We start from the raw sequence: 20,240 nt of genomic DNA on the forward strand, positions 1-20,240 counted from the left end.
TGGTTCCTGTTTTTATGTATCCAATCACTTTATATATTTTAATTGAAGAAATAAAGGTAATTGTTGATAGGTAAGGTCTCACTCCACCCATTATGTAATTTGCTTTCAAGTTTTCTTATAGCTCCTTTCTTCCTTATAATTTTTCTTAGTAGCCAAGTAGATTAATGTAGGAATGTGTTTTGAGTCCTTGCTTATTGTTTTTGCCAAATCTTTTAGATATTTTTGTTTCGTGGTTACTATGAGGGTTACAAAAAAATATTTTGATTGCTATAATATGTTTTTAAGTGATAGCAACTTAACATGATAATAAGGACAAGAAGAGAAACAAACAAAAGAAGACAAAAGAAAATGTATTCATAAGAAAATTCTCTATTTAAACTCCATTCCTCTTCACATTTTGATAACCCAATTTACATCTTTCTATATTGACTATTATGTAACATATTAATGTAGTTATTATTTTTAGTTGTTTTGGTTTTTATTCTACATAATAAAGATGAAAGGTTTATACACTATGCTTATAATATTGAAGCATTATAATTTTGTTTGTATAATTACTCTTATCAGAGACTTTTATAACTTCCTGTATTTTCTTCTTACTCATTAATGTCGCTTTCAGTTTGAAGAACTGTATCATTCCTATTATAAAAGAAATGATAAAGATATATTCTAAAAGAATTGATGGACATATATTCTCTGAACTTTTGTTTATGTGAGAAAGTATTTATCCGACCTTCATTTCTAAAGTATAGTTTGGCTGGGTACAGTACTCTCTGTTGACAGTTTTTTTTTTTTCTCCTTCAGTACTATGAAAATCTTACGCCACTCTCTCCTAAAGTGTAAGGTTGCTGCTAAAAATTCAGCGTTCAGGGCTGGGAATGTGGCTCAGGCAGTAGCGCGCTTGTCTGGAATGCATGCAGCCCGGGTTCGATCTTCAGCACCACATACCAACAAAGATGTTGTGTCCGCCGAGAACTAAGAAATAAATATTAAAAATTCTCTCTCTCTCACTCTCTCTTTAAAAAAAAAATTCAGCGTTCAGGTGAATTAGTGTACCACTAGATGTTATTTTTTTTTCTTCCAGCTTCAAGAATCTTCTATTTATTTTTTACCTGTGAGAACTTGATTATACCATGTCTTGGTGTAGACTTGGTTGAGTTAAATTTGACTAGTGATCTTTGACCTTCCTGTACCTAGAAATTTGTTTCCTTCTCTAGGTTTGGGAAGTTTTGTTATTATTTCTTTCAATAAGCTTTCTACTACTTTGGAGTTCTCAAGTCTTTCTTGAATACAAACAAGCCAAATATGTGATCTTTTAATTCTGTCTCAAAGTTTCAATAAGTTTCTTCATTCCTTATTATTCTTTTTGCTTTTTCTCCTTGAATTATATTTTCTAAGAGACTGTCTTTGAGCACACTAAATATTTCTTCTGTTTACTACAACTAATAAACTACTAATGCATTCTACTATGATTTTAATTTCATTGAGTATATTTTCCAGTTCAAGCATTTCTGTTTTCATGGATCAAGATGGCAGAATAGAATTAGGCAGCACCTTCCAGGCCCTTTGCAGTACAGGATCAAAACAGCTGGAAATGAGCTACTCAATGAGGGAGTGACTGAAAGAGTACACTGAAGTTCAATATTGGATGGTCAGAGACTGAGAGAGACTCAAATATTTTGGTTTTTGGAACAACAAAAAAAAAAAAAGAAAGAATGAATCAGCACTGAGCCTACACTGGCAGCACCAGGGCACAGTATGTGCAAGGGGTGAAGAATAGTGAAAGAGAGAGACACACAGTGGACAAAATTAGCATGGAAACAGCTATAAAATATAAAGGCAGTCTGAATTTAGCTGATCCAGGTGCTGCATAACAGCTTAGTACTTGAAAGTGTTCCACTTTCTCAGGTAAAAACTGAGGTATAGTCATCAGGAACCCTCTTGTGGAGAGCATGCCTGAGCTTTGTTTTTTAGGGGAAAAGTTCCTACATTTTCCTCTCCTGAAGATCTTAGCAAATATTTCCCATTTGGCCTTGCCAGCATCTAACCTACATCTCAATGTCACAGTGACAGAATACCAGTGAAGCAAATCCTTTAAAGAATCACATATATAATGAGATAACCATGTGCAAAAGGCCTCTGAGACCTATCAGTGGCCAAGCATTCTCAACTCCCTGGGCATGCAAATTATTCTCCCCATCCTCTTAGGACTACTCAAAAGCACACAGTCATCAATCATGACAAGCAGGGAGTCAGAAATCCTACATTGCTTGGGCTTACAACACATGTTCTCATTCCTTGACAGCTCTCTGGATGCATTAAAAGCTCCCATGTGTGCCAGGGAGGGAGCCAGGCATCCTCCACTATCTGGGCACTGTGTACCTCATGGGCACATGGTGTTTCTTCCCACATACCAAGGATTCTCCAGGGGCACATAGAGCTATTGCCCACCCTAGGGAGTTATTTGTCTACTGGGGTGGGTGCAACCTAGTACTGCCCACTTCTGTGCATTTAAATGGCCCACTGGAACTATGAACTACTGCAGAGCTATTGGAGCCAACTCAGTCATGCAGTAGAAGGTTAGAAGGAGAATCTTGTGAATAGGCTGTGGATCTTATGCTATGTAGTTTTTTTGAAGCGAGATGCTGATCCAGACTTGCAAAAAATACAGCTCCCTACTCTGCCAATGTCTTGGCTGGGTACAAGATCACAAGCCACTCAAGCAGGAACAAAACTTTATTTTTGAAAAAGCCGCCAATCCTCCGTACGCACCGGCAAGCTAAAACCAGTCCACCCAAAGGGATGAAATGCCAAAAAATTTTGAAAGATTATAAAGAGATTAATATACAAATAAACAACTGAATGAATTAAGGAATACAATAGAGTAAATGAATGAGAAGTTCAATACAGAGATAGAGAATCTAAAAATGTACCAACAAAAATCTTAGAAATTGGGGCTGGGGCTAGGGCTGGGGCTCAGCAGTAGTGCACTTGCCTGGCATGTATGAGGCACTGGGTTCAATTATCAGCACCACATATAAATAAATAAAATAAAGATCTATCAACAATTTTTTAAAATGTTTTAAACTCGTAGAAATTAAAAGTTCAATAAATCAAATAAAAACTTTCTTGAAAGTCTCACCAATAGACTAGATGGAGTAGAATATAGAATTTCAAAGAATATATGTAAATATATTAAAAAGAATACAGAATTGGGCTGGGGCTGTAGCTCAGTGGTAGAGCACTTGCCTAGCATGTGTGAGGCACTGGGTTCAGTCCACAGCACCACATACAAATAAATAAAATAAAGGCATTCTGCCCATCTACAACTACAAAAAAAATTTTTAAAAGAATACAGAATTTTAGGGCTTGAAGGCAAGTTGTATAAATTAGAATATTCAAACAGTAATAAACAAAAATAAGAAATAATAAACATAATATATAGGAACTCTGGAACAATATTAAAAGACCTAACTTAAGTCTTACAGGTCTTGAAGAAAGAATAAAGGCAAATAGCAGCTTAGAAAGTTTTATATATATATATATATATATATATATATATATATATATATATATATATACACATATATATGCATAGACAGTGAGACACACACACACACACACACACACACACACACACACACTCTCCCCAAATTCTCACCAGCATTTCAAGTTATTTGTACTATTGATGATTGCTTCTAACTGGAGTGAGATAAAATTTCAATGTAGTTTTGATATGCATTTCCCTAATTGCTAGGGATATTGAACATTTTTTCATGTTTGTTGGCCATTAGTATTTCTTCTATTGAGAAATATCTGTTTAGGGATTTTTTGCCCATTTATTGATTAGGTTGTTTGTTTCTTTGCTGTTAAGGTTTTTCAGTTCTTCATATATTCTGGATTGTAATCCCCTAATGGAGGAGTAGCTGGCAAACATTCTCTCACATTCTAGAGGTAAAGAGAATTTGTATTGGTTTCATTTCTTCTAGGGAGGCTGGCTACCTGTGGATTCTACAAAATGGCTGTCCCACCTGGCAAAACTTTTAGCCCACAATTTGGGTTAAATCTTGTGATATTCTCCACTGTCTTTGCTACTTCTCTCCCATTTTAACTTGGTTTGCTTTTCTTTTCAACTGTTGTTAAGAAAATAAGCTCATGGGATTTCCTCTCCTTTTTCTCTTTGTTACCTCTTCTCCATTCCCACTCTGGTTGGGGTTTGTGGTCAAGGAATTCTGTTCTTATTTTTTGATCCAGTAACCAAACTCCAAATCCCTCCAAGTCTCAACGTGTAATATACTGAGTTTCAAAGACTTTATTCTGTCATGCACTTCACTATTCAGCTGTTCTTTTATTGCTTTATATCTGGGCTGTGGAGGAGTTGAAGGTTGCTGTCCAGATTCATTCTGCCATCTTAAAAAACCCTTCTAAAATGGAGTATTATTCATCCATGAAGAAGAACAAAATTATGCCATTTGCAGGAAAATGTATAAAACCAGAGATCATTATGTTAAACAAAATAAGCCAGACTCAAGCAAGTATCACATGTTCTGTATGGGATGTAGGGGTAAAAAAAAGACAAAATGAAAGTAGAAGGAGGGGATCAGGGTGACGGGGAAGGGTAGGTTAAAGGCAAATAAATGGGGATTTTAAATAATCAAAGTACATTGTATGAATATGTAAATATGACACAATGAAACAATTCTATATAATTTTATGCTCTAATAAAAAATCTATTTCTTTAACTTGCTTCTATCTCTTTAAGTTTCTCTGCTAGAATTTTTAGATGTTTCTTTGTGCTTTCTTCAAGTAATTGAATTTCCTTAAAATTGCTGTTTGAAATTCTCTATCTGAACATTCTTCCATATTGATTACAGAGTGGTCAGTTTCTGGAAACTTATCTCAAGTACTACATGAGGTTATTTTTTTAGGTTATGTGTTTTTAAAGCACTTGATGCTTATTAGCTTGTGAAGTTATCTAGGCATTGCAAAATCTGGTGTTTATTTCATTCTCCATAATTTGGCTTGCTTTGTGCCTGTCTTTCCAGAAATTCAGAGCAGGCTGCTTATTTTCTGAAGCCTGTAGTCACTTCCACTATCTCAGCACTAGATGGCACTCAGGACCAGATTTGCCAAGAATCTGCTGGTAATTTATTGTTGCTGTTTCAGTACTAGAGGGCAATCCAAATCTCCAGTTGTCCCCAATACTCTGTTTCATATATTGATGAGAAGGAAAGAATACAGTCTTTTGTGTACATAAGTTTCTCCCTGAGGCCAGTTTAGGCTTGGATGCCTCATCTACAGTGACTGGTCTGTAGATCCACTATAGGATTCTACCCAGAGGTGGGCAGAAACATTGTGAATGGGTCAGATCTAGCTCCTTTGTCACATCTATGTACAATAAACCTGCCAAGCTGAGTCACACCCTAGGCTATGGCTCACAATTAATACCACAAAACTGAGTTAAGAACAAGGTTCACAGTTTCATGACCTGTGTATTTCTGAGATAGACTCATGGCACAACACTGCTTCAACCAACTACTGGTGATGCTTTATCCATTCATAAGTTGATGGACATCTAGGCTGATTCCATAACTTGGCTATTGTGAATTGTGCAACAGTAAATATGGGTATGCAAGTAACTGAAGTATGCTGACTTTAAGTCATTTGGGTATGTACTTAAGAGTGGTATAGCTGGAAACTCTATACTGATTAAAATAATACCATACTAATTTATATTCCCACCAACAGTGTATAAGTGTTCCTATTTCCCCATATTCTCACCTGCATTGGAATTTTTGGTGATAGCCATTCTTACTGGGGAGAGATGGAATTTCTGTCGTTTTGATTTGCATTTCCCTGATGGCTAAAGATGTTGAACATAGTCTTCATATAAATATTAACCATTTGCACTTCCTATTTTTTTAGAGAGTGAGAGAGAGAGAGAGAGAGAAAGAAGAGAGAGAATTTTTTAATATTTATTTTTCAGTTTTCAGTGGACACAACATCTTTATTTTTATTTTTTTATGTGGTGCTGAGGATGGAACCCAGTGCCCTGTGCATGCCAAGTGAGTGTGTTACTGCTTGAGCCACATCCCCAGCCCCTGCACTTCCTATTTTGAGAAGGATCTTCATTTCATTTGCCCATTTATTGATTGTTTTTTTATGTCTTTTTAAAAATATATTTTGGATATTAATCTTCTATCAGAGAAGTAGTTGGGAAAGTTGTCCCCTACGTAGGTTGTGTTTTCATTCTTCTTTCCATTGTTCAGAAGGAGATATTTAATTTTAAGCAATACCATTTGTCATTTTTGCTACTATTTTCCTAACTCTTGGAAGTTGTTTCCTGTGCTTTTATCTTGAAGTATTTCCCTTATGTTTTCTTCTAGAAGTTTCAAAGTTTTGAGTCTTATATTTAGGTATTTAATCCATCTTGAGTTGACTTTTGTATAGTTTGAGGGATAGGAGTCTATTTTCAATCTTCTATATATGGATATCCAGTTTTCTCAACAGTATGAAAATGACCATCCTTTACCAATGTATGTTTTTGGTAAAGTCCACCACAATGAAAATTCCAGAACACAGAAAAAGAAATTAAAGAAGACACCAAAAAATGGAAGGACTTCCCATGTTCATGGATTGCCAAAATTAATGATTAAAATGGTTATATTACCCAAAATGATCTACAGATTTAATGTAATCCCTATCAAAACACCAATGACATTCTTCACAGAGTTGGGGAAAACAATCCTAAAATTCATATTGAAAAAGAAAAGACCCAGAACAGACAAAGAAATCCAGAGCCAAAAGAGCCATGCTGAAGGTATCATTTCTTACAGAGTCATAGTAACAGAATCATGGAACTGTTGTTGAAACAGACATGTAGACCAAAGGAATAGAATAGCAGACACAGAAAGAAACACACTCAGATATTGTATCAAATTTATGAGAGATATTAATCTTTAATTTTTTGTGTCTACTTCATCTGGTTTTGGTTATTAGGTCATATTAATATAATAATAATATGTTACTATTATTAACTGAATAAAGTTTGCATCCATTCTTTAAACTTTGAATTTGAATTCTTTAAACTTTGAATTATCCAGTCAAACTATCTCACCCTGGGAGATCCATTTGGAGGAGTTTTTAATCACAAATTCCATTTCATTCATATACATAGTATATATAATATACTATACATATGTGTGTATATATATGTATATATACACAAACTCAGATATAAAACAATTCAGATTACAAACAAATTCATATATAAAACAATTCAGATTATGTTTCATCTTGATTTTTAGTACTTTGGTTTTTGAGTTTTTCCAAGTTCTAAAAGTTATAAGCACAAACTTTTTAGTATCTTTTTCTTTATTCCCTTATCCTTTTAGTATTTCTTTGTTTTTATGACTGCAGAATCTGTAATAAGACATCTGTTTCATTCCATACCTTGGTGTTTTTTCCTCCTCCCTTTTTATATTTGTAAAACTTGATAAAGTTTTATCAATTACTTTGATTTTTAAGTACTTATCTTTTTATTTCATTGATTTTTTCTAGTGTTCTTGTTTTCAATTTCACTGATATTTTTCTTTTATCTTAATTGTCTTCCTTCAAATTGTTTTGGTTTTAATGTGCTTTTTGTCAAGGTTTTTAAAGAATTAACTTAGATTATGAATCAATCTTTCCTCTCTCCTAATGTAAGTATTTAGTGTTATAAATTTTCTTCTCATTTCCATTCATTTGTGCCCCTTTAATTTCTTTTAAGACATCCCTATTGGCTAGTAGAAGTATGTTCTTTAATTTTAAATTGTGTTTGTTTTTTTTTTTTTTTTTTGACATTGTGACCAAAATACCTAACAAGAACAACTTAGAGGAAGAAAGTTTATTTGGAGCTCAGAGTTCCAAAGATTTTGGTCCATGGTTGGATGACTCCATTATTCTGGTCTGAGATGAAGCTGAACATCATGGGGTCAGGGTGTGAGAGAAGAAAGTTGCTCAGCTCATCACAACCAAGAAATAGAAGGAAAGAGAGAGATTGATAAGATATAATCCCCATGGGCATTTCCTCAGTGATCAATTTCCTGCAGCCATGACCCACTTGCCTACAGTTACAACCCAGTATTCAATTCAGATTCTTAATTCACCAAATGGATTAATTCTCCACTGATGAGGTCATAGCACTCATAATCTAATGATTTCAGCTCTGAGCATTCCTGTGTTAAAAGCCCTAATACATAAGCTTTTTTTTTTTGGGGGGGGGACATTAAACATTAAACCACAACAGAAGTATTTGGAGATGTTACTGCTTTCCTTTTATTACTGAGTTTTACTTTTATTCAATTGTGGTTAGAGTATAGTTTCCGTATGATTTGAAATATTTTAAACATATTGAGTTAAGCTTATTACTCAAGATATAATCTATCTTTTAAAATGTTCCATGAGTTTTTGAAAAGCATATGTGTTCTCTTATTACTGAGTGGAATGTGCTATGATCCTGTTATTTGTATTAAGTTTTCATATATGATTGCTAATTTTATGTCTACTAATTTTATCAATTGTTGTGAGTAAGGTATTCTATCCCAAGGTACAAATGTGGATTTGTCTATTTCTACTTTTAGCTATACCAGATTTTATTTCACATAAGTTGTAAAAAGGATGACCTGTGAGAGAGATGAGAGATGGCTAGAATAGAGGCAGAAACAGAAGAGTACAAATCTACTCAGGAGATTCTGAAGTACCATAAGTTTGAGAACCAATGGAGTAACATAAAATGGTGCTTCTAGAAAGTGGAAACATCTGAACAAAAGCAGAAATACAAGCTTTGTTTCAGATGATGAGAGGGCCAACTCAATGAGGTGATAGGATACATCATATGGTGTAAGGGCAAATACATTTATACTGGTAAGAGTATGAGAACACATAGAAACATTACAAAATTAGATCTAATGTTACAAAATAGAGCTCACTTGAAGGATTTGAGGCAGGAGCTTGACATATTGGCTGAGAATTATTGTAGTTAAAAGCACAGGCTCAGGCTCTAGTACTAAACTCCCTTGTTCAAACCCCATTATCTCCAAATTCTACCTGTGAGAACCTTGGGAAAGCTACTTAACTTATTAAAGTCAATATTTCAGGATTATTAGACTGACACTATCATTGAGGATAACTAAGTAAAGATGACTCATTTGGTTAGAATGAACATTCTTTTAGAAATCAGTTCTGTTAATCCCTCTTCCAGCAGCAGAATGTTAAAGTTGTGAAAGAGCTGTGGTATTTTGCTAAGATGACCTTTGTATGTAATGCTTAGCCAGCATGTGGGGCATTTTTTTTGAGGGAAGATCTTTCTCAATTCTTTCAAGGCTTGGCAGTCTAGTGTGGATTTCATTTGTTTTGTTTTTTTTTTTTTTTCACCAGAATTGAGGTATGCTGTGGGAAGTACTAGAAGCACTATAATATTCAGTATACATCTTGTAGAAATATTTTATTGTTTCCCATGGAAAGCAAAGCACGAAAGGAAAATGAGAAAATAAGATAGACCTAAGAAGAGAGGGGTTAGCATTGCTATTAAACATATTAAATCATTTAATCCTCACAATGGCCCTATGAGGTAAGTACTATTATTGACCCAAATTTTTCAATGAAGTTCAGAGGATTTAAGGAACTTACCACAGTCACAAAGTCACTAAATGACCTGACTAAGGTGAGACTCAGAACTCTGATTCCAAAATCCATGCTTTTTGGGGGGGTACTATCCTGACTATTTGGATTTTCTTTTTCTATAACTTTTGCAATTTCTTTCTTGAAGTTATCTGAAAGAGAAGAAGAGAGGGAAAGACACCGATTTTAAGATTTTAGAAAACACTGGAAAGACACAAAAGTATAAGACCTTTGAAACCACAGAGAACATAAAACAGCCAACAGGGCTTATAGGATACAGAATTGGACAAAGGGTAAGATGCATTATCAGTACCAACAATGATTAACAGTGACCTGGAAATGGGACTAATCTGCAATATACATTATTCCTGCACTTAAAGGATATTAACTGAACACCTGTTATGCACTAGGCTCTCCTCTAGGCATTGGTCATCTCATGGAGAGCAAAACAGAAAGTTCATAAGAATGGAGCTTCCATTTCAGTGGTCCCTTACACATGTGAAAAACTATACCATGGCACACATTGTTAATTGTTAACAAGAAACTATAAACAAACATGTAAAGATAGACTGATAGGATGGGTCTTGGTTTAGCTAGAATGGTCAGAGGAAATTTTTCAGAGGCATAACATCTAAATAGAAATTGTAGCTTGCCAATCAAGACCATTAATCTGGAATCAGTGATGGATGCCTGGAGATTTTCAGGGAAGATTCTGAAATTTGAAGTCCACTGTGGTAATCCAGTCAAGACATGAAAGATGAGTGTGGGTGTAAGGAGAGTTGTTGATTCTAGGCAGAGGAGTAATTGCAAAAAATGCGTGGAAACAAGGATAGAAATACAGTTCCCACGCTACCCTCAGAAAAGGCACCTGAAATCCAAAAGTTATCTCAGAAAGGGATTCCACTTTTTCTTCAAGACATATTTAGTCAGGAGAGAAAGGAAGTAACAATGATTTTTAAAGTGTAGATTGTAAAAAGTAAGAAATACAGAGCTATGAATCAATCCAGAATCTCATCCTAAAACGTTAAAGGCAAATGGAGGTCAAACATAGTCCAATCCTGTGACAAACAGGGAAGTTGGAAACAAAATGTTAGTAGGCAACATTCAATTGACTAAAGTTTAGAGTAATTTTCTTTCCTGGATGCAAGTACCTTAGAGAAAAATACCACCTGTGAGATGCACAGAGGCTGAAGCAGGGTGTTAGTGCATTGGCTCTCAAATATTCATGTGATTTCAATGTAAGAAAAATTATTCCACTTCTTTCAATTCTCCCACTGTCATTATAATTCAACAATTAGTCATTCTTTCTCTTAGATCTGGATGTGATTTTGTTTTCCTCTGATTAGACAAACACACACATACACACACACACACACACACACACACACACACGCACAGAGACACATACAGGGATTTTTGTGTGTGAGGTGCTGGGGATTACACCCAGGACCTTGTGCATGTGAGGCAAGCACTCTACCAATTGTGCTGTATCACCAGCCCAACACATACAGTTTTAATAAACGATTTAGAGTAAATTATTAGGACAATTAATCTTTTTACTTAATAAACATAAAGTCTATATTTGCTGTATATAATGTGACATAGGCATTTTGGATAAATATATAGTAAATTAAAGAAAATGATGATAAGCCATGATTCATGGTCCAGGTAGAAAGACTTTTCTGAAAACCTGTGAGAACTTCTTTACTAATTAAATTTACATAAACTAACCACACTGATGAATCAAAATAACTCCTTTTTTTAATTGGTGCATTTTAATTACATAGATTTGGGGGTTTCATTCTAGCATATTTATGCATATATAAAATCATAATTTGAGCAATTCTACTCCCCATTACTTCATTCCTCCACCCTCTCCTCTTCTCTCACCTTGATCCTCTTCCTATACCATAATGGCCCCACTTTATTTTCATGAGATCCCTTTTTAATTGGTTCTTTTTAGTTATACATAACATTAGGATTCATTTTGACATAATTATAAAAGCATAGAATATAATTTGTTCTAATTCAGTCCCCAGTACTTCCCCTTTCTCTCCTTTTCTTCCCCCCCCCCCCCGCTTCCTTTCCCTCTACTCTACTGATCTTTCTGTTATTTACTCATAGTTTTTTTTTAATTAGTTTCTTATGGATACAGCCGATGGTGAGATTCACTGTGGTATATTTATATATGTACATAATAAAGTTAGGTCACATTCATTCTACTGTCTTTTCTTATCCCATCCCTCCTCCCTTCCCTTCATTTTCTTGATTACTCCACTAGAGATCCTTTTTTTTCCTGTTTATTCCCTCTAGCTCCCACATACCAAAGAAAACACACTATTTTTCTCTTCTAGTCTGGTTTACTTTACTCAAAATTATGATCTCTAGTTCCATTCATTTTCCTGGAAATGACATCATAATTTCATTCTTTTTTTACTAGTTGAATAAAACTTCAGTGTTTATGTATACCACATTTTCTTTATCCATTCATCATTGAAGGACACAAAGACTGATTCCATAATTTGGTTGTTGTGAATTATGCTGCAATGAACATGGATATGCATGTATCTCTACAGAACACTGACTTTAATTCTTTTGGATATATACCAAAGTGTGGAATAGCTGGATCATATGGTGGATGGTATGGTAGTTCTATTTATAACTTCTTGAAGAACCTCCATATTGATTTACATAGGGGCTGTACTAATTTACATTCCCACCAACAATGTATAAGAGTATCCCCCCATGCATGCTTGCCAGGAAAAAAAGTGACTCTTAAAGTGGTAATTCCTCTTTAGTTTATTGATCCCTTAGCTTTTTGCAGGTTCTCATTTCCAAGCATGAAGATGGAATGATTAAAATAATCATGTCAGCTCTCAGGACATTAGTTGGAACTCAATGATGATTTAATCTCTGAATTTCCCCACAATCCATAATGATAATTGTATGCACTCTATATTTTGATATTTAAAATTTAATTGAATACATAAAATATGTACATGGAAAATAGTCATATCACAGGGAAAATTAGTGCTAACTACCTATATAACTTTCAATGAGTATCATACTCTCTCTAGCCATATCAGGAAATTACATACCTATTGGACCTATAAGTCCTAAACAGTAAGGCTATCTGTTGGAGTCAGAGACTGAATTCTTTGGAACAGTAATTTATTAATATATTATTTATTCAGCTAATGTTGATATTATAATCTCGATTACACTCTGGATTCTGAGTTAGATTCTGGGAATAAAAAATGAATTATATTCTAGGCTTCAAGAAATCTACAGTATAAAAGGTGGTTAAGTCAGAAAAGAAGATCAATAGAGTCATGGGTGTCATTAAAGCAATCTCTATGTAGTATAAAATTATGGCTATGATTTATTGACACATCAAAATGACACATCAAAAATGGTGTTAGGAGCTCAGGGTTAAAATGCCAATAACTAAGTTATTATGTGCTATTTAACCTATACCTCTAAAACAGATATCATGATTATTTCAATTTATAGTTGAGAAACTGAATTTTTAAAAAGTCAATTATTTGTCCTAGTTCAGCCAGTGAAAAGTGGTACAGAAAGCATTTTGACCAAAGTAGTAAGACTCCAGAGTCTGTACAATTAGCCAGTATACTATTTAGCCCCAAGGCAGAGACCTGATAATTAAATGCTTAAGTCTAGCATAAAGATATATACACTTCAAATAAGGTAAAGGCAATGTGGTAATCAGAATTATAAAGGTATACTCTCAAGATTCCCAACACCCAGTTATTCCATTAATCTTAGGTTCTGTTGTGAAGTAAAATAATTTTGGCTAATCCTAAGAGATTATTCTGAATGATTTGGGTGGTCCCAAGATGTCTTTTAAAATAGAGGAGGAGGGCGGATGGTGGATCAGAGAGATTTGGAGAAATAGAAAGAGGCACATGGAATGAGGCAGAAGAGAAGATTGGAAAGATTTAACTGAAGACCCAATTTGCTGTTACTGGCTTTGAAGACAAACAAAGTATCAAAGAATGTGGGCAGCCACTCAGCCAACCACTAACAAGGATACAGGGGGCTGGGGCTGTGACTCAAGTGGTAGCACGTTCACCTAGCATGTGTAAGGCACTGGGTTCGATTCTCAGCACTACATAAAAACAAAATAAAGATATTGTGTCCACCTAAAAATAAAAAAATAAATTAATCAAAAAAACAAGGATACAGGGACTAAATGGAATTGAATTAGGTCAATTACTTGAATGTGCTTTGTTTTACGCTGCTTTTTTGAAGCTATGATCAAAAGACCTAACAAAAACAATTTTAAGGAGGAAAAGTTTATTTAGGGGCTCACAATTTCAGAGGTCTCAGTCCATAAACAGCCAACTCCATTCCTGGAGGCTCTGAGTGAGACATAGCATCATGGTGGAAGAGTGTGGTGGAGGGAAGCAATCATGTGATGATCAGAAGGCAGATGATACACTTATCAGATATAAAATATAAAGCCCAAAGACAGGGACCCACCTCCTCCAGCCCCACTCTACCTGCCTTCAGTTAATCTACATCAGGGGATTAATTCACTGATTATATCAAGACTCTCATACTCTAATAATTTCACCTCTGACTGTTCTTGCATTATTTTACACAAGAGTTTTTGTGGGACACCTCACATTCAAACCATAAGAAGCTTGAAAGAGGATTATCTTCCAGAGTCTCCAGATAAGAGCTAAGGTCACCCAATATCTTGATTCTGGCCTGTGAGACCTGGAGCAGAGAAACCAACCAAGACACACTGCTGTTGGATTTCTTACCTACAGAAACTGTGAAATAATAAACTTTGTTTTTTGAAGATACAAGATTGTGTTAATTTGTTACAGTAGCAATATAAAACTGTGAAGTTTGCCCTTGGGTGAAGCAAAAGGGAGAGGGTAGTCATTAACCCCTAGAATATTGAGATGAAATAACAAAATATAAATTATTTCATCTGAATCTCCAACTTACTACTCTGTAAATCAATGGAGGTATGATGTGGGGGCCTAGACATTCTCAAAATTACCATCCATATTTAAAATTCCAATGGTGCAGTTGTTACCGCTGTTGACCGGTGACAAGTCCTTGCTTCCCCGATGTTGAAGAATAACACCAAAGAAGCACGCCGAGGCAAGGTCAGAGTAGAAATTAGAAGTTTATTAAAGGACAGCAGAAAAGACTTCTCCCGGAGGAAGAAGGGGACCCAAGAGGTGGAATCCATGGAAGTGCGGTTGTCTCTCCATTTTATAGTTTCTTTCAGTGATGGAATGTAGGTGGGAAGGCCCGAGGGGTGGGACACAGGTGGGCCAAAGAAGTAGTCTGGGAAGGACTTCATTAACACTTCTTTGGGATGGACTTTGGCCTAGGGCCTTTTCAGGACTTCATTAACATTCCATGAGTTGTCCTGCGTTTCCTGGAATCATTCTCAGCATGGCCTCCATTTTAGATTTCACTCGGTATTAGACCCGATTTACCTAACTATACTGACTACCTAACTTTATTTATTTTTTCTTTTTTTTCTTTTTTATTAATTTATTTTTCAGTTTTTCGGCGGACACATCTTTGTTGGTATGTGGTGCTGAGGATCGAACCCGGGCCGCACGCATGCCAGGCGCTACCGCTTGAGCCACATCCCCAGCCCTGACTATCTAACTTTAAATCTGGCTTCACAGTTATATTTAACTTGAAGTCATATGATATATGTATTTATGGATTTCTACTGTTTTAAGTTATTGAATCAGAATTTCACAGCAACATGAAACTTAATCTGTTGATCAAATTCTTCACAGAATTCTTCAGCTAAGGCCAGCCACTTAGCTTCTCTGTTACCTCAATGCTAAAATAATAGTAATGATGGAATGTTCCACATAAAGTTTTCTGTAATATTTAAATGAGTTAATTTGTGTTAGAGGGCTTAAAAATGACATAATAAATATTCAGCATATTACCACTAGAAATTTTTAGAGAAACCAGAAGCCCAAATTTTATCAAGGAACTTTACATTTGGGGGAAGGTGGCAGCTCAGAGGGATTAGCAGTTGTATAGCAACACATTGAGAAAGGTAAATGGTGAGAAAAGACAGGGAAAAAAACTCAATGAGTAGGCAAGCAGGAGAAAATGAAAAATATTGGTTTCTATAATAGATAATTAATAAAAACAATAAACAACATCAGTATTGGGCATGCTATGGCTCACTGTGTGTGTGTGTGGGGGGGGGGAACACTCTTACAACAAGCCAAAAGGTATTCTCCCACCAAGCTTAAGAAACTGAACAATATCCCCACAATTGGAGCAGACAAACTCAGAAAATCTGGGCTGTGCCTACATAGGAGAAAGTCCACAAGTTCTCTGGGTGGAGAGAGAATCAACATTCCAAAGCAGAAGTGATTAGAGCTTCCCTAGAAGAGAAGGTTAGAGTGGGAAAGGGCTTATTGATTGGACTTCTCCAGCCAGTAGACCAGGAATTCCTGCCATTTACCATTGTTTTTCAGAAATAGTTTTTTTTTTTTTCACTTTCTCTTTTTATTTTCTTTTTGTCCTGTATTTGGTATACTTGCTTTTTGAATACCCAAGAACAAACAACTATTTAGGCTCAACTTCTCACTGGAATGGTGAGTTCCCATTCTGAGAGACAATCTGAGCAAAAAAGAGTCTGGGACTCTGGGGAGAAACTCAGAGTGACTATTCAATCACTTTGCAAAGTGGAGAAGAATAAAAGACATTCCTATTTAAAATTGATAGGATGATCTTTGGGACAGTTTGGTTGATGGGTGTGGGGAAACTGGAATAAATCAGGAACAGACAGGAGTCCTACTTCCTTCAAACCCAGAAGATAGAGTAATGCTCCCACACACCTCTCCTCAGAGCACACACAGGGTTTCTCAGAACGGGTAGTGCAATTCAATCCAGGACAGTCTACAGATGGAGCACGTGGAGGAACTGTCCAGATGTTTTGTGAGACTCTTATCCTCAGACACAACAACAAAGCCATTTTTAAAAAATATTTTTGTTGTTGTTGTAGTTGGACACAATACCTTTTTTTTTTAAATTGATTTACATGTGGTGCTGACAATCGAACCCAGGGCCTTGCATGTGCAAGGTGAGCGCTCTACTGCAGAGCCAAACCACAGCCCAACAAAGCCATTTTTGACAGTGAAATCTGTTCATTCCCATCTCTCCTTCTAGTAGTGTTAGTCAGGCAAGAAGGGGGCCAAATTCAGCAAACAGACTCACCTCACAAATTTGGCTGGTTTGGGTCAGAGCTAAAAACAAACAGAATGATATTTGCATCATACAAACTTCCTCACAGTTCAAAGTTTCTAAAATTGAAACACCAGATATAAAAGTCTTTATTTCAAAAACTTCAACAAGAAATAACATGACCCTCTATGATAATTATTTATAATCCAATTGATACTAATACTTAGTGTCTCCTATATACAACTTTTTGCTTCACTAACATCTGTCTCCCCTATTCTATGTCCACTTTACTTTCTCCACTCATTTAATTTCTTCTTTCTTTTTCTTTTATTCCTATCTTTATTTTCTTTCCTGTAGCCCATCTTCAAATTCAATATAGTGTATAATTATTAATGTCTAAGCTTTTCAGCCTATTTGTTATAACTCTTCACCTACATTCCTTCTGGATTAAGAAAGTTGTAGCAATTGTTAGTTATTACACTTATAAAATATGTTTATATATACTTACTCTTGAATTATCACTGTTATTTGTGAAATTCACTCCTTTCAAAGAATAATTAGGGTTTGAAATTGACACTGATTTTGCTTACCAAATGTGTTGGTGCCTAAATATATTTTGATAACTGTACTTGTTATAATGACATAAATACTCACCAAAGTACCTGCACATAAAAGAGAAAGAGAAATACATCTCAATAGATGTACAAATCGAGGACCACTGAAAACATGAGGACAACAGGTCAACAACAACTACAAAAATTTACTTACACCTCCAATAACTGAACCCACAGATATTGAAGGACATGAATTCAGAAAAGATCACAAAAACTTTATTATTAAAATAATTGATAAAAGAAGATCTAAGGAATAGAATGAGATAAAATGCAGCAAGTGAAAAAGTATTTCAACAAGAGATTCTAAAAAGAAATCAAATGGAAATTCTGGAAATGAAAGACAAAATAAATCAAATAAAAATATATAGTTGAAACTATCACCAACAGATTAGATTACATAGAAAACAGAACTTCAAGCCTTGAAGATAGGGTATGTGAATGTTGATCAGTAATAAGGAAAAAAAATATGAACTGAATACACAAAATCTCTGGGACAACATTAATATCAAATATTACAACAATTGTAAGAGTCATTGGAATTGAAGAGGGTATGGAGATGCAGGCTAATGTCATTAATAACCATTTCAGTGAAATCATAGCAAAACATTTTACAAAAACATTAGGAATATGGATATCCACTTATAGGAGGCATACAGAAGCCCAATGAGACAAGATCAAAAAATACTTCTCTAGAAAACATTATAATTAAAATGCCTAACATTCAGAATAGGATGGAATCTTCAAAGCCTCAGGAGAAAACTGTCAGGTCACAGTGGTTAACAGATGATAACTTCTGATATCTGAGTTTAGACTCTAAAATCCAAGCAGGCTTGGAGTGAGATATTGTAAGTCCTGAAAGAAAGTAAAAAAAAAAAAAAAAAGAATTGCTACATTCATCAAAGCTATCCTTCAGAATCATAGAAGAAATGAAAACATGCCAGCATCAGCACTCATCACCAACACTGCAGCAAAAAAAAAAAAAAGAAAAGAAAAAGAAATACTATAAATAGCAGAACAAGAAAAGAAACACCAAAACCACAAAATGGAGGAAGCTCACTAGAAGAGCAAATAAAAATTAAGATCATATCAAAGCCAGGTATGGTGGCATAGTTGAGCAATCCCAGCAATTTGGGAGGCTGAGGCAGAAGGATTGCAAGTTCAAAGCCAGCCCTAAACAATTTAGAAAGACCTTATCTCAAAATAAAAAATGAAAAGGTCTGAGATGTATCTCAGTGGTTAAGTGCCCCAGGGTTCAATTCCTGGTACAAAAAAAAAACATATTAAATATATGAAACACATCGACACAGCAGTAAATAATAAATAGCTTTCCATAATAAAACTGAATATAAATAATCTCATGGTCTCATCTCTCCAATAAAAAGGCAAACTGGAAGAGTGAATTAAAACAGAAGACCCAACTATATATTGATTGCAAAAGATTCATAGGCAAAGACATTCACAAGCTGAAAGTAAAAGGATGGAAAAGAATATTTCATGCAAGTAGAGTCCAAGAAGAAGTAGCTATTCTCATATCTGACAAAGATTTCAACCAAAAATCAGTCAGAACAGACAAAAAATATTCACTTCATACTGATAAAGGGAAAAATTCAACAAAAGGATAGAAAAAGTAAATATTTATGCCTCAAAGTTGGTATACCTAATTACATAAACAAACACTTCTTTATATAAAGATTCAAACAGGACCCAATGTAATAATAATGGGTAATTTTAGTACACCTGTCTCACTGATAGGTAATCCACATACAATATGAATAATGATATTTCTGACCTAAAAATACTATAAATCACATGAACCTATCAGATCTCTACAGAACATTGCATCCAACATCAGCTGAATTCACTTTCTTCTCAAGAACTCATAAAGCCTTCTTCAAAATAGACCATATTTGTAGTCACAAAGCAAGTCTTAGCAAATACAAAAAAAAATTCTTACAATTCCGTGGCTCTTATTAGATGAAGTTAGGAATGAAGTTAGAAATCTACAGCATGAAATATTATAAAAACATGGAGATTGAACAATACACTTTTTAAAAAGTTTTTAGTTGTCAATGGATCTTTTATTTATTTATTTGTTTGTTTGTTTATTTGTTTATTTATTTATATGCAGTGCTGAGAATCAAACCCAAGGCCTCACACATGTCAGGCAACTGCTCTACCCTTGAGCCACAACCCCAACCCTGAACAATACACTTTTTGACTGATGATAAAAATCATAGGGGAGAGAGGGGAGGAGTAGGGAGAATAGGAAGGGAAGCAGAATAGAATAGACAATACAATTGATGTATGTGCGTTCCATGTATGTATTATATGTCAAAATGCATTCTGCTGTCATGTATGACTAAAAAAATAAAAAATAAAAAAATAACAATAAAATAAAAAAGATAAAATCAAAGAATAAATAAAGGGAGAAATTTTAAAATTCCCAGAATTAAACAAGAATTTTGATAAAAATAAAATTATCTCTATTTGTTGATGACAAGTGCCTATATTTAGAAGACAAAAAGATTCCACTAGAAGACTCCTAGAGCTGATACATTTCTCAAAGTAGCAGGATACAAGATCAAAATACAAGCATCAATAGCTTTCTTGTACACCAATAGTGAAATTGATGTAAAAGAAAACAATTCCATTTATGATAGTCTCAAAACAATAAAATACCTGGAAATAAATTTAACAAAGAAATTTAACAAAGAAACCACCTCTAAAATAAAAACTGTAGAGCACTGAAGAAAGAAA

Source organism: Spermophilus citellus (assembly GCF_964194105.1).
Source record: "Spermophilus citellus genome assembly, chromosome: X".
In the NCBI taxonomy this organism is placed as follows: domain Eukaryota; kingdom Metazoa; phylum Chordata; class Mammalia; order Rodentia; family Sciuridae; genus Spermophilus; species Spermophilus citellus.